This window comes from Hyperolius riggenbachi, chromosome 2 (genome assembly GCF_040937935.1).
Source record: "Hyperolius riggenbachi isolate aHypRig1 chromosome 2, aHypRig1.pri, whole genome shotgun sequence".
Lineage (NCBI taxonomy): Eukaryota > Metazoa > Chordata > Amphibia > Anura > Hyperoliidae > Hyperolius > Hyperolius riggenbachi.
In genome coordinates, this window is record NC_090647.1 from 102,544,251 (window position 1) to 102,561,276 (window position 17,026).

Here is a 17,026-nt window from a genome sequence, read left to right on the forward strand (position 1 = left end):
CTGCGTTTTTGAAGACTAAGCAACAAAACCAGCGTTTTTGAAAACGCACGCATCAAAAACACATGTGCGTTTTTGATATGTGTTTTTTCCTGCGTCCTATAGACTTCCATTAGTGGCAAAAACACAGCATTTTCCGCAAGGCTAGTGTTTCTGCTATGTGTGCACTGAGCCTTCCCAGTATAATATTCCTTTTTGACGCTGCAACATATTGGCGGATGTTATTCTACCAAAAATAATTAGATACATTTGAAATAGCTTGAAATTTTTCTTTAAAAGGGTCAGAGTTTTTATTATTATTATTATTATTGATTTATGTAAGGCGCCAACATATTCCTTGGTGCTGAATTAAATGTAAGAACTCACCTGTGGTTCTGTTGCACTTACATCAGTTTGTGGATGCTGCAATTTAGCCCATGCAAGCATGTTGATTAGTAATATCTGTTGAATTATTGCTTTTAAGATTTATTCAAAAAGGAATCAAATAATTATACTTAATAAATGTCTCCATTTTCTGTTTGTAACTTGCTGAGCAGTCTCCTAAGATCAGCAACAGTTTATAATGTTTTTGTTTAATGCATATAAAATCATACTTGCAAATTATAATTGTCATAATATTATTTACACTCTATTTATATTTGCATTTAGGATATTTAAGACCTAAAACAATGCAATGCACAATAGACTTTGTTTATCGAGTAGTTTATATAATGTATGCACAGTATACGGTTTAGAGGAAAATTTTACTTTTTGGTGTCATGTGTTATATTCTTTTTCAAGTGTGTTCAGATTCTGTTTTGTGTAGTTTCCTACATTGATTGGGAGTCAATGTGCCATCTATTGAATATCAACTCCTTTTCATGGCTGATAACAGCTTGACAAGACTTAGCTTTTGTAAGACACAGCAAGAAGCTTTGTTCAGGATTTATTAGACAAAAGGAAACGTCCTTCTATTATGCAGAAAACAAGCAGAGATTGTATTTTACTTGTATAGCTTTAGCTGAATTGTAAATATATAAATAATTACTTTTCCCATTCTTGGAACTTCAGACGTTTTTATGAAGCTTTGTCAATTAGCTATTTTTAGATTTTGCTCTTACCTTTTTGTATCTTGAAATTTGTTATACATTGTATGCATCATGTTACTTTTGTCATTGTAATTACCAATTCTGTATTTTGTATATTGGTGTATACCATTGTATTAGGTACCCCATGTTTGTTTCTTACTTTGTACAGCGCCACGGAATATGTTAATGCTTTATAAATCAATAATAATAATTTTCAATAATATGCTGAAAAACTCTCATCTCAGAAATACATATTAGTATTATTCTTATAATACTCAAAATAGATTTAGTAAAAAGGTGTTTTCCTTTAAGCATGCTGCGCTTAAATGTATAATTTAGAGAGTACATTCTTTTTTATCAAATTAGCATTTTAATTGCTTTTACATTTAGATATTCAGCATAAGAGAAAATCGCAAGTTTTAAAACAAATTGTAGTACAACATAGTTAAATAATAATAACTTAACATTGACAATAATATTGATAGTTTCATCTTAGTTAATTGTCTTAGTAAATTATCCTTTCAAAATCATTTACAAGTTTCAGTCTAAGTTTCTTAATGAAATAACATAACATAAAGAGTCATAAAAAATAATTGTGGTGCAGACACATTGAAAAACTCCTAATTAATAAATAATCATCACCAGTATTAATATGTTGTTGTTTATGAGGCTACAACTTTACCAGTCTTTAACTGCCTATTTTATCTGTATTTTTTATAGGGTTCAATATGTGTTTATTGTAGAATTAATAGGATTGATATGTGTGATAATTTAAGTCATTATTTTATTATTTTCATATGTCTGTATTGACATTTCGTAAGCATATTGTCTAGTAAAAGCTCCCATTACAGTCCCTTCTTCAGAACTGTTTTTATGCTTTGCTATCATTCATCATAATTAGTGATATTGTTTATATCTATAATAATTTTGATATGATTCTTTCTACAAAGTCATAAAACTACTGTAAATGCTCCAGTTTATAGCAATACAAAAATAAGTGGTTTTTTTCACTTAGTGAATGGACTAATGGACTTTCCCTTTAAATAAACAGTAATATATAAAATAAGCTTTTTGTTTTTCAAGTTTTTGGCATAGTTCACACAGGTTCACTGGACTATATTCAAAAACATTTTAAGTAAATCACCCCAGTAATAGGAGATAAGTAATACAGGTTACAAATCTGGAATTATAAAGATAGTATTACAGCAGAATTTTAGTATTTTTTATTGTTTTTTAAATACATCTGAATACAGTTTCTGGTACAAAAACTTTTATTTTAATGTAATAATATTTTTAATATATAATTTGTAATAGTGTATGTATATGAACCAGGCATATTTCCTAAAATAACATGTTCAAATAATGAAATCTGCTACATACTTACTTGATTCTTCTATGTGAACCACACACGTTTTATCTGCTAGTTCTGCTTGCAGCTCCCAGTTATATGAACACTTCAGAATACTCCTACCCCAATTCTTCTTTGTATGACATCTTCATCAGTAGAGCTCAATACAATAATATAAGTACACTGAAGTACTTTACTCAATGTCACATAATGTAGTAATTCTGACCTGTGCACTCCTGTACAATGTGATTTTATCAAGAGGTTTGCTTTTATTCCAGTTCTAGGAAAATTAAGTGAACTGAATGCTTTTATATTAATGCCAATGACAATACATATTACCAAAAAACGTTTTGGTAGCTATAAACAAGGAGATCCTTGTTTATGCGCACTACTCAGAGAAAATCTCCAGTATTCAATGTCATATTTTTCCTACTTATTCCAGTGATATACAGAGATAGGTAAATTATGTTTTTTTTTTAATCCTGATTTCCCTTAACTTTCACTCTTATTGCTTATTGCTTTATGATTGTTTAATAATATTTTATAAATAGGCAAGGTGAACCTGTCTAAACATACAGTACCTTTTTAAATGTTTACTTAAGCATTCCAACAGCTATATTACCGATTGTTAAGCCTCATCTACACGGTACAATTTTCCATCAGATCGGATCTATTAGACAGATCTATTAGGTAACTTCCAATCTGTCCAATCGGATTGCATTAGATTTTGCAATATATTTTGGGTACTTAGCAAAGCAAAATCTATCGCAAAATTGATCTGAAACTATTTGGACGTTTACACACGATGCAATTTCTTAGTAGATCTATCTAATAGATCTCTCTATCTAATGGAAAATTGTACTGTGTAGATGAGGCTTAAGACTGCACTTTTATCTGGCTGCATGATCATAAGCGGAATTTTTTTTGCAGTGATAAGAGACAAAGTTCTAGTTCTCAGCTTAATTAAAGAAGGCTTGCATATTGGACCTCTACAGTGCTCCACAACAGGCAGAGGTACAATATTTCACAATGATTACAAAATCATTGCAAATGTTAATGTACCTAATATTGTAGACAGAAAAAGATTACTTGTGTTTCTATCATCTTTAGTCGTCGTGCTGATTTAGTTATTTGTTTCAGTGATTCTGTGAATTTGGAGCCTGTGAATAGCATCATCTAAGCAGTAAGGTAATGATGTAATATAGCTGTAATTGTAAATATCCTTCTAAGCATACAGTCCAGTGAATCTGATCTCAGTAAAACTACTGCAACTAAAATGTAAAAATGTAAAGCTTCCCCTGCCCATGCTGGTTGTTGGAAGACAAAAAAAAAGGTTCACTAGGCAAAGCGTAGAACACAAATGCTCTTCTATGCATCGCAATAAAAGCAAAAATGTTATAGTGCCTTTGTAGAAAAACAAAATATCAATACTAAATGTTATCATTTATTGTGATTTTGGGGTTATGAATTCAAATACAAACAGCATTTAAACAATATTATAATATTGACGACAAGTTTTTTTGACACTCAGGGACATTATTTCATTAGGTTTGTTCTTCGACAATGTTTTTTCTATTAAAATGAAATTATCGGTAGAATCATTTCAGAAACACTACCCATATTTCTATAATCACTAAATGAGTCTCCTTACACAAAGACATAAATCTATTACTTTGACATAGAATTATGATTATTATTACTCTGTATTTCTATCACTTACTTGAATATAACGTAAACTTTTTTTAAGGCAATAAAATAATATTTCAAGCAATGTTTTACAAGTATGTTTTTTGATGTGTATACTATACCTATATATAAACACATCATGCATTGCTGTTGATTCTGGTCAGCAAAACATATACAGAAATTAAAATCTTCTCTAAACTGTGCTTGTAATTTTCTAAAAAAGTAATAATATAAAACATGTATAATAAAGCAATAAACATAAGTCTGCTATATTGCAGTATCCATAAACCAATATGTATGTAAAAGTAATACAGCTATATAGACCTTACTAGATTTATTCTTAAATGTTTAATGTTTCCTGAACTTTTTTTTTATATATAAAATATGAAATGAATGTAGTCATTTCCAGTGCAATAATAGGGATCTATATATATTTTGCAGTATCACAAAACAATACTTGGTTTGACTTGCCAAAACAGAAATATTAACTATTGATCAGGTGAGCATATGCACACACATGGACTTTTTTTACTGTCCTACATAGAAATTAATATGACACATGTTTAAGGTCACACTTTTCTATCATGCTGCATCATGTCCCTGTATATTCATTTTAGCTTTTGATCATTACGGTACGTATTGAAATCATTATATATTTTATTCTCACCTCGATAGAAATGTTTATGTTGTTCTATAGCGATAATTTGATTTGCATCCTTTAATTTCTTCTTTCTTGGTGAGGTGCAATATGCTTCAAATACTCAATCATCAGCAAAAGAATCTAATAAATAGGACCATCTAATGCTGGGAATACACGGGTCGATTTTGATGCTCGATTCTGCCGCCCGATCATTTTTTGCCACTCGATTCTGCGGGCGATTCTCTTATCTTCCGCTCATTTTTCTTATCTTTTTCCATTGTCCTCAATACAGAATCGAGTGCAGAATCGATCGGGCAGGAGATCGGACATGTTGATTTTAGTTTGTCGGAAACTGTTTATTTTCCTATGCTTCATTTTTGCAAGATTACAAATACTATTTTATGAAGCTATGACAATACGTCACCTAATAAAGGGGTCATTTCCACACCAGCTTGTGTGCATTTGAAAGTATTTATCGAGTTGAGAAAAATGGATACAAATCCCTTGAAGAGAGAACATGGTAAAAATAATTAGTTTAGGAAATCAATCCCTAAAGGCATCCATTCACCCATTGGACTGCAGGATTCCTATCACCCCCTTCTTGACTACATTTAAAGCCAACCTGAAACGAAGAAAATACTTATGATATAATGAATTGAATGTGTAGTATGGCTAATGAAAAGAACTTAGTAGCGAAGAAAAGAGTCTCAAATTTTTATTTTCAGTTATAATTTTTTCTTAGGTTTACAAACCACACTCTGTATTTTAAGTTATAAAGCAGAGCAGATCTAATGAGCTTTTGAACTTTCCTGCAGTAAACCCTTATCTCAAGCTGTATCTCACTGATTCTTGTCTGTTTAAGTGCTTCAGAAAACAGGACTGTATTCAACCCAAGTTGGGTCAATAGCTCAGAGAAGCTCTATTGCACATAGATAACTGAAGTTTTTTTAACTCTTTCTGTACTGGAAAACAATATGAAACTCTTTTCTTAGCTACTAATGTTCTGTTTCTTAGTTGTACTACACACACAATTCATTTATCTGGCAAGGCTTTCCAGCTTTCTTTATCGCATCTGCATCCTTTCTGACTGCATGTTCTGCAATGAAACAACACATACATCAGATTATCACTCAATCCAGCTAACCGTGGCCAGACAGAGTAACTGTCGTTTCGTGTGTGAAGCCAATTAAACACATTTATTTCAAACCTTGACCGTGCAGAGATAAGTTGTAGAACTGTACCTTAAAGAGGCTCTGTAACAAAATAAACTTCCCCTGGGGGGGTACTCACCTCGGGAGGGAGAAGCCTCAGGGTCCCAATGAGGCTTCCCCCTCCCCTGTAGGTGCAGGCAATCCAGCGCTGGCTCCCCGAAAGCGTCCCGCAATCCACGCTTGACAAGCCTGACAAGGCTTGCTATATTTACCTTCCCTGGCTCCAGCGGGGGCGCTGTTGCGGCTTTCAGCACAGAGATAGGCGAAAATAGCCGATCTCTCTTGGGTCCGCTCTATTACACAGGCGAAGGAGACTTGAACTTGCACAGTAGAGCGGCCCGACAGCGATCGGCTATTTCCGCCTATCTCCGAGCGGAGAGCCGATACTGTGCCTGCGCTGGAGCCGAGAAGGTAAATATTTACATCCCCACCGTTCCCTGAGCCTTTTCGCTGGTGCCGTTCTACAAAGGAGGGTGGGGGGAGGGTGGGGAAGCCTTGATAGGATATGGAGGCTTTCCCACCCGAGGTGAGTACCCCCCGGGGAGTTTTTTTCCGTTACAGGTTTTCTTTCAGTGACATGTGACATGATGAGATAGACATGTATATGTACCATGTCATGCATACAAATCATTAGGTCAAAGCAGGTAATTTGGGTGCAAGCTCCCTGCACTCTCTCTGCCGCCTGCGCTTGACCTGGGCGCTCCACAGATGTAATGTTATTACATCTATAGAGGCACAGCGAGATTCCCAGTGTAATTCAGGTGCCAGCAATAGACGGATCCCAAATTTCTTTTTCCTCCGAGTTGCTACGACTCAGAGGGGGAATAGTATTTAACGCCACCGTCATTGAGCTCAGCCTGCACCCAACTGACCAGGTGGTGGAACAATACGAACTGGGCTGCGTTCCCTTTTCCCTTTTCTGCCTGAAATAGTTAACAATTCAGGTGTGCAACCGACAGTTTGGTTCCAGTCGGGACCTAGTCAAGCTATAGTGTAATCCTCACTAATAAGGAGTTACAGCCATAAAACTCTTTCCTGGAAGAGAACAGCTTCGGACTGCAGGGGATAAATATAAAAAGCTCATTAGCTCATATATTTTGGAGTGATTTTTGTTCTCTTTTAGTCCCCTATACTTTCCTAGCAGTTCTAGGTCACCCCGAGCTGCTTGCGTATTCTGTTGTACTAGTCCAAGCCCCATCACATAGAGCCATATCAATCTCTGCCATGCACTGAGGAGGACCAACAGTCCGATACAGATACAGGCTATCTGTATGTTGGGTTGATGTGGCCTTGTAAAATGTATGGGCTTGCTATACACTAGCTGTTCTGGATGTAAGCCTGGCTTCAGGGGCATAAAGAGATAATTTACATATTCAGTAGTAATGCATTGTGGGAAACCAGTTACTCACTTCAAGCAAAATTATCCAAATTATCTTCTCTAAGCAGCATATTACACTGAGCGTTGCTTTTTATTAGTAGGGCTTTTTGATCTGTTTTAGTCCCCTATACTTTTCTAGTGGTTCTGTGTCACCCTGAGCTACTTGGGTTATTTTAGCTCTTTGAGACATGGACTATATCATTGAGCAAACTGTATCATTGCGCAGAGAAAAAACAATAAGTCTACCTTTTTACGTTTTTAAACATAACATAAAACTATGAGATACCTAAAAAAAAAAAGTAATTTTTAGGACTAGGAGGTTAGATACAATTGTTTATCTCATCAGTGTAATTACACTTAAGGTTCACTTAAACATTTGACGTGAACACAGTATAGACCTTCAGCATGGTCTGTTGTCAGGCCTGGATTTACATTACAGAAGCCTATAGGCACAGATGTCCTGGCACCCTAGACTTCACCCTCCATGAACATACGAACAGCCACTGAACCACATCCAAAGTGTGCTGGCTGGCCCAGCTGTCACTTCTCCCTTAGTTCTCTTGCCTGTCATAGCCAGAACTATCCTCAGTATTAAGTAGCCAGAGTTGCCGCCAAGGATTAGGGAGCTAGAGGTGCCCCTGAGTGAAGGGAGATCTGGTGGAATGCAAAGACTCGGGTGAGTATCCTCTCATTCACACTTTGCTTGGGACTCTGCATAGGGAAGGAGGGAGAGAAGCACTTGGGGAGGGGAGTGAGCTGCCTTTCCATCATCTGGCACCTGTAGGCATGTGCCTACAGTGCCTTAAAGGACTTATAAGGCCAGACATAAAAAAAGATCAGTACCTGTACGTTTTTTTCTACCATAGAGGACGCCCTCCCTTTTCATTCCGCCACCTGCAATTAGCTTGAGCTGCCCCTCCCCCCCCCCCCCCCAGCGGGTCCCAACCCCACCGCACAGGTCGTGTTATCTTCCCCACTCAAGATGGCTGAGCCGTGGCTGCGTAGTACGCATAGACACGAGTGCGCCTGGCAGCTCTCAGCCCTCCTGGAGGAGGGCTCAGCTCGGCAGCCATCTTGAGTGGGGAAGATAACACGACCCGTGCGGTGGGGTCGGGACCCACGGGGGGCCAGCTCAAGCTAATTGCAAGCGGCGGAATGAAAGGGAGGGCGCAGATGACGTCCTCTATGGTAGAAAAAAACTTACAGGTGCTGATCTTTTTTTTTATGTCTGGCCTCGTAAATCCTTTAAGGTAAATCCGTCCCTGTCTGTTGTATGAAGAAATGTCAGAAGATTAGTATTTGGGTGTGATTCATTAAAGCAGATGGCCAGTGAAGAAAAGTGACAGGAAGCTGTGTTCACCTCCAACACCCAGTGAGGTGCAGGAGAATTCCTGTTTGTTTTATCCCAAGCAAGCATGTAAGAAGCATAGGACAGAGTCCTCTTCTGGAAAGCTTACTCTTTTATATATAATTTTAAGTTAGCCAATAAAGGGTATCATCCTGATTCAAAACTTCTTGCTCTCTTCTCCAAGGTCATGCTTTATAATTGTTATTTATGTAAGTTTGTAATTTGTTATTTATTGTACTGCCCTGCGTATTATGCTGGCGACTTATAAATAAAAGATGATATGAATAAAGCAAATACTTGAAACGAGCACAGCTTCCCCTTCATTGCTCACCCTCTTCCACAATTCACTTTCGTGAGTCACAGATCATTGTCTCTGCGTTACTAAATGAACCAGATTGCCAGTTCATCCAGCCTCAGTGCTGTCTGCGTAATGAGAAAACGTTGGCTCTTTATTTCTGGATTAGCAAGCAAGACTTCATCCTGCATAAATGCTGTTTTATTGTTGTCTGCACAAATACAGTGCCACTAACCCTAAAGCAAATAGATGTAACTCTAGAGACAGGCAGCATTAGTTCTGTTTGTTGGATAAAAACATGTTGTACAATAATACCTCTGTTAATATGCAGAACTGAGTGTTCAGCAGTGTGTTTCAACACTGTTATATAGAAGCTGGTGTTTCTGTTGTGGATAACAGAACCTCAAGTACTTCCTCAGCTTAAAGTGGACCTGATCTCAGAACTCCTCTCTGCTCTAAAACATACATAACAGCATAGTAACCTTTAAACAAACAAAAAAAAAACGATAGCCACTATGAGACTGTTAAGCTGGCCATACACTGGCCCGATTTGCCGCCGTTTCGACAGCAGATTCGATCACTGGGATCGAATCTGCTGCCAATCGTTCCCGCAGCACGCCGAATTTCGATCCATTTCGTCCGATCCCGTCAATCGCTCCGTGCGGAAAATTACCGTCGATCGCCCTCGGGTGGGAGCGCGTCGCTAGCGGCGTTCGAGTGCCCGACGACCGACGCAATAGAGCCCGCATACATTACCTGCTCTGCCGGCGCAACTCCAGTCCCCCGGTCACCGCTGCTCTGTCTGCGCTCTGGTCTCCAGGTCCGGCATGCCTCACTTCTTCTAGCCTGGCAGGAAGTTTAAACAGTAGAGCGCCCTCTACTGTTTAAACTTCCTGCCGGGCTAGAAGAAGTGAGGCATGCCAGACCTGGAGACCAGAGCGCAGACAGAGCAGCGGTGACCGGGGGACTGGAGTCGCGCCGTCGGAGCAGGTAATGTATGCGGGGGGGGGGGGGGAGCGGCGGCGGCAGCAGCAGCAGCACCACCACAACAGATTGTGAACGGTTTCAGGCTGAAATCGGTTCACAATCTGTTTGCAGTAAAAGGTAGCCATGCGATCCCTCTCTGATCAGATTCGATCAGAGAGGGATCTATCTGTTGGTCGAATCTGATGGCAAATCGACCAGTGTATGGCTACCTTTAGACGGTGCTGTCTATTTACAGTGTACAGCGTTGCGATCTACGGCAGCGCTGTACTGGGGACAGCTGTGTGACACGGCTGTCCCCTCTGGACCTACAAGAGTGATCGGCTGTCATAGGCCGATGCCTATGACAGCCGATCACAGTGATTGGCTGGCGGGGTGAGGAAGGGAGGGGATGTTGTAAAAATAAAAAAATAGATACATTTTTTAAAAAATAAATGAAATAAATATTTACAAAAAATAAACATCCTGGGAGCGATCATTGCCCACCAACAGAGAGCTCTGTTGGTGGACAGAAAGGGTGGTGGGGGGGGGGGATTCACTTGTGTGCTGAGTTGTATCGGCCCTGCAGCAAGCCCTTAAAGAGACCCAGAGATGAAGATGATACTAAATGTATACATACCTGGAGCTTCCTCCAGCCCCATAAGCCTGGATCGCTCCGACGCCGACGTCCTCCGCTGCCTCTGTCTGCCGGTACCGGGTCCCGTAATTTGGCCAGTTGAGCCAGTCGACGCAAGCGCAGTGCACTCCCTCCGTACTGCACAGGCGCATGCATACAAAGCCGGAGAGAGCCCCTGTGCATGCGTACAACTGGTCGCGTCCGGCGGTAGTAACGGGACCCGGTACCGGCGATAGAGGCAGCGGAGTATAGCGGCGTGGGAGCAATCCAGGCTTATGGGGCTAGAGGAAGCCCCAGGTATGTATAACACCTTTTTTTCATTTTTCAACTAGCCTTCGTCTCTGGTTCCCTTTAAATCTGCAGTGGCCTAATTAGTGAAAAATGGCCTGGTCACTAGGGGGGTTTAAGACTGTGGTCATTAAGTGGTTAATGAACAGTCTGCCCCATGTCTCAAGGTGCTAAAATATATGGACTATTGACCTTTTTTATCTATCTCCTGTTCTCATAAGCCCACTTCTCTATCAGGAAAGTATTTTACGCTGTAATTCCTTATCAGTGAGGGACAGTTTAGTCCACTGTGTCCCAACTGGACAGAAACTGTCAGTTGCATAGATGAATATTAACTCTTTCAGGCAGAGAAAGAAGAAAAGCAACACAGCATATTTATTTGTGTGTACATACACATGTCTATCTCATCATGTCACATATCACTTAAAGTACCCCTGATCCGGTTTTCCCCTCAACATACTTTCAAAACTGAAAAAAAAGGGTAAACTAGGCAGCGCTAAAAAAGTACAAATGACTCTTTAATGATATAAAATGCTTTGTATATGTAATGAGCAAGAAATGAATAAAAACGTACAAGTAAAGTATGATGCACTAACACGCTCAACAGCATATGAATATATTTTTTATATTTTCTATATCTTATTTTTTCCTACTGCAGTAGGGTGGTGGTTGCGATTGAGAGTTTTAGTGCATCATACTTGCACTTGTAAGTTTTTCTTCATTTCTTGCTCATTGCATATGCAAAGCATTTTATATTATTAGCAGCAAATACCTTTTTTTAAATTTTTTTTTTTCACGTAGCGAGACAATGTCTCGCTACATGATAGCCGCTGCTGAGCGGCATCCCCCCAGCCCCTCCGATCGCCTTCGGCGAACGGAGATCAAGAGATCCCGTTCAAAGAACGGGATCTCTTGGAGGGCGCCATGGCGACGGGGCGGGATGACGTCACCGACGTCATCGACGTCGTGACGTCAAAGGGGAATTTGATCCACCCCACAGCGCTGCCTGGCACTGATTGGCCAGGCAGCGCACAGGGTCTGGGGGGGGGGGGGGCGGCTGCGGCGACGGGTATAGCAGCGGATTGGCGGGTATCGGCGGCGATCGGAGGTTACAGGCAGCTAGCAAAGCGCTAACTGCGTGTAACAAAAAAAATTATGCAAATCGGCCCAGCGGGGCCTGAGCGGTGCCTCCCAGCGGCATAGCCCAAGTTCAGCTCGGGCTTACCGCCAGGGAGGTTAAAGAATAATTTGTACTTTTTTTAGCGCAGTCTAGTTTATCCTCTTCTCATTATTTACAAGTGGGAGTGCTTGGGGAAACTCCTTATCTGGGTTCAGCTGTTCAAAATACATTACTGGCGCAACAATGTAACACTGTAAATGATACTTATAATACTGGTTTATTAGTGGTGCTGTGAAGGTTACAATGGAACAGAGTGGGGGCGATGGGGGAGCTGGAGACGGAGGATGGTGCTGTGACACTAATAAAACAGTATTAAAAGTACGTTGGGGAAAACCAGGCCAGGGGTATTTTAAGGTTTGCTTTAGGCCTAACATGAAAACCCCATTGGGCCATACATACTGGCCTCAATTCACTAGGCTTTACCAAACACTTTATTGAACGTTTGATAATTTACCTCATGGGTAAAATCTAATTTTGAATTCACTAAGGTGTTATAGGTTTATTGAACGTTTTATCAATAAAACATTCGATAAATATATAACACCTTAGTGAATTCAAAATTCGATTTTACCCATGAGGTAAATTATCAAACGTTCGATAAAGTGTTTGTTAAAGCTCCGTGAATTGAGGCCATTGTGTATTTAGAAGAGAGCTTAGGTTCTCAACATGTGGTATATGTACCCAGGGGTTATTTCTGATGGATCCAGGTGGTATTCAGAATGGTGGCGTAGTGGTTAGCGCTCTTGCCTTGCATCACTGGGTTCCTGGTTCGACTCCCAGCCAGGTCAACATCTGCAAGAAGTTAATATGTTCTCCATATGTATGTGTGGGTTTCCTCTGGGCACTCTGGTTTCCTCACACATCCCAAAAACATACAGATAAGTTAATAGGCTTCCCCCTAAAATTGGGTATAGACAATGCATTACAGGATACATACATAGACATATGACTATGGTAGGGGCTAGCTTGTGAGCCCCTCTGAGGGACAGTTAGTGACAAGCTTATAGACTCTGTACAGCGCTGCGGAAGATGTCGGCGCTATATAAATATTTAAATAAATAAATATTCAAGTTCGACTAGTACAACAATTTTTGAGTTTGAGAAAATTATAAGTCCTATATAAACAAGAACACCAAATTATTATATTATTATATTAAAAGCAATAATAATGTCTTTAAAATTGTGTAGAAACAATTACCATGTACTACTGTTAAAGCGGACCTGAACTCAAAATGTCCTCTCTGCTCTAAAAGATACACAGCAGAATAATAACCTTTAAACAAAAAACATTTCTTTGTTACAGCTGATACAAATCCTAAAATAAATCTGAACTGTTTCTACTTCCTGATTCATGGAAGCAGACTTATTGTTTACAGCCTGTGCTTTCAAATGGGCTTATTTGCCATAGGCAGTCATGTGACACAGGGGGAGATCAAATTACAACTAGTGATTAGACACAAATGAGGGGAAATTACACAGGCTAAACTCTCTAAATACATACAGGGTGTATTTCTCGATGTTTTCCTTTTGTCCGGTGCAAGAGTTCAGTTCCACTTTAAATGTATCTGTGACGAGGGGTGCACAAGATAATCTTGATCATGCCAGGGGGTACTTGGTGAGCAGAAGCTTTCAAGAGGAACACTTACTACTAACATGTTGAGAAACACTGCTCTGGATCAGAGCACATACAGTTTCACTGCCTGTAGTATGAAGGAATAATAGAGCGCTGTGACTTTACTTATAGCAGACCTAAGCTCAGAACTTCCTCCCTGCTCTAAGTGATAAGCACCAGCATAATGACCTTTAAAGAAAAAAAGTTATTTGTTACAGCTTGTACAAATCCTGCAATAAATCTGCAGTGTGTCTACTTCTTGCTTTTATTGAAGCAGACAAAGGGTTAACATCCTGTGTTTACTTATTGGCTTTGTCTGCTGAGGACTGCCGAATTTCTGTGCTGACACAGCCTAGAGATCAAATTACACTTTATTATTATTTAGTATTTATATCTTCTGCAGCGCTGTACAGAACATATTGTCTTGCCACTTAATTGTCCCTCAGAGGGGCTCACAATCTAATCCCAACCATAGTCATAAGTCTATATTGTGCAGTGCATGTATCGTAGTCTAGGGCCAATTTAGAGGAAAGCCAATTACGGTAACTTATCTGTATGTTTTTGGGGGGCTGTGGGAAGAAACCATAGTGCCCGGAAGAAACCCACGCAGACACAGGGAGGACATACAAACTCCTTCCACCGCTCGATTACACTAGTAAACACTTGAAGATGAGGGGGAACTAGACCGGCTCTTATATACTAATAAATACAGTTCTTTATCTGCCTCTGAAGAAGCTTTCTTAGCGAAACAGCTGTCAGGCATCCCCTCACCCCCACTGTGTACCCCGCTGTCTGTTACACCGTGGATTAAAGGTACCATATATTTTTGCTACTACAGTGCCTCTTTCTCCTCCTTCTCATCATGCCAATGTATGCCTCTGAGAGCACGTCCTAGCATATAGTACAGGATCCGGTGTACCCACTGCCTCTGTTTCATCTAGTGCCAGTCTTTGCCTCTCCATATTGCTAATAAATACAGTATTTCAGAGCACACACGTCTTTAGTGTTGCCTACAGTATATGGAGCTGCAGCAATATCCCTGTACTTAGTAAACAGATCTAATAATCTGTAGGATGTCACTAGAGTAATAGTGACTACAGGATATACAGCTTCATGACTGCCTGCAGGAAACAGAGTGGCACCACTGGGCATGTGTAAGCACTGTGCCCTGTAACATGTCTGTGACAGTCCCTGCAGTGACAGCATTATAGCCCAGTGACATGAAAATTCCATCCACTCTCAGCTGATGTCACCTCACTGCAAGTGACATATGGTTTGTCACGGTCTGCTGCCACTGGGAGAGCAGCTGTGTGATGTCATCTGCATGCACCATGAATACACTTACTTACAGGGAACCAAAACTGGGCACCATTCCGTAAGCTAAATACTTCCATTGTTCCCTTTTCATTAATAGATATCTATAAACTCACCATTGAAATAAAATAATAATAATAATAATAATAATTAAAAAAACACTAGATTATTAAACAGAAATGACTGTTACCAGCCCATCAGGACAAAAGGCTGGAGGGAGAGAAAGACAAAGAAGTAAATCTGATTACTGAGGGATCTCCAGAGAGCATGTCATAAAATGACCCAGAAAACCTGGATCAGGATTTTTTTAGAGGACAACTGTAACGAGAGGGATAGGGAGGCTGACATATTTATTTCCTTTTAAAAAATACCAGTTGCCTGGCTATCCTGCTGATCCTCTGCCTCTAATACTTTCAGCCATAGCCCCTGAACAAGCATGCAGCAGATGAGATGTTTCTGACAATATTGTCAGATCTGACTGGATTAGCTGCATGCTTGTTTCTGGTGTTAATCAGACACTACTGCAGCCAAATAGATGAGCAGGGCTGCCAGGCAACCGGTATTGTTTAAAAGAAAATAAATATGGCTGCCTCCACATTCTAATCACTTCAGTTGTCATACTGAAACATAGTACAGATTGCTAACAGGTTAGTCATTTACTTAGTTGTTTGATTGCAGTCTTAAGCAATGTCTTAGTGAAAACATTTTCTTTCTTTTTTTTTTTTTTTTTACTGAATACAGCTTGATTAGGATTTATTTAAATTAAAAAAGTAATCCCTCTTGTCGAGGATTTTCTAACTGCAATCACAAGGACACTAAAACATATATCTCTATGAACTCTAACTATGATCTGACATGACCCATGTCAACATCCAAACCACTGAAAATAAGTAGACAGCTGTCCAATAATCCAGTCTGGAACTTCTGGAACAACTATGATATCGCAACTGGAAATGTTTGGAGATCTTTGAGGTGGATGAGATAAGTGATGCACATATAATATAAAATAGAATACATAAAAATAAAAACTAGAGAAAAGGAGAGAAAGAAAGAAAAACGATGAGAGGAATTTAAAAGGAACCTGAAGTGAGAGGGATATGTAGGCTAATAGATTTATTTAATTTTAAACAATACCTATTGCCTGGCTATCCTGCCGATCCTCTGCCTCGTCACAGATCCTGAACAAGCATGCAGCAGATCAGCTGCTCTGACAAAAATCTGACAAGATTGGCAGCATGCTTGTTTCAGTTGTGAGATTCAGCCACTACTGCAGCAAAACAGATCAGCAGGATGCCAGGCACCTGGTATTGTTTAAAAGAAAGAAATATAGCTACCTCCATATTCCTTTTGCTTCAGGTCCATTGCAATGACTGAGGAAAAAGAAGGAGGTCTGTGGGAAACCTAAACTAAAGAGAAAAAGACATGATGATCTGAAAACAGGAGACCGAGAGGGAGGGAGAGAGAGAAAATTAAACAGTTACAACTGGGAAGGGGGGGGGGATGCAGAAAGTTAGGGAAGAGCCAAGTTGAGTACTGGGAGTATACATGTAAAACAATTACCTGACTTACAACAGTGTAACTCCTGGAAAAGAAGTAGAAAAAGAGAGTTGTTTAGTATCCACAGGAAGTCCAGCAATAAATTCTGAGAGCTATAATGCTAACAAGGCACATATTTCCTTACAGAATGAAGAGAGATGGAGATGTGTGTCTGGATATCAGTCTGTATGTAAGTGATGTGAATAGCACTGTCCTTCCTAGAAGAGCAAAATCTCCCTTTCCAGCCTTATGTCATTGTGTGCAATCACCACACAGCTTGTCACTGCTGATCCAGGGTTGTGTGTGCTGCCTGCTCCTCCTGCCTCAGCTCCTGCTGCACCCTGTGACTAATGACACTAGATATAACATGATACACTTACATGTGATGCAATGCATAGTGACTACACAAAACAGCAGCAAACCAGAGATCCTCACTGCTCTACAGCTATTTACTGGAAACTATTGGACTTTCCAAGACAAACCTCTTACAGCAGACTGCTTTTCTTACAAGTAACATCACAGTAAT

General features: G+C 39.7%; 1 long non-coding RNA gene across 1 annotated transcript in view; it reads right to left on the reverse strand.

The window, feature by feature from the left end:
• Positions 1-16,818, reverse strand: part of LOC137543998 (uncharacterized) — a 63,523-nt gene extending 46,705 nt beyond the window's left edge. Inside the window, exons 1-2 of the long non-coding RNA XR_011025693.1 lie at positions 16,646-16,818; positions 16,525-16,546 (exon numbers count right to left, since the gene is read on the reverse strand). This is a non-coding gene — a long non-coding RNA (uncharacterized lncRNA). The remainder of the gene's footprint in view (positions 1-16,524; positions 16,547-16,645) is intronic.
• Between the last annotated feature and the right edge of the window lie 208 nt (positions 16,819-17,026).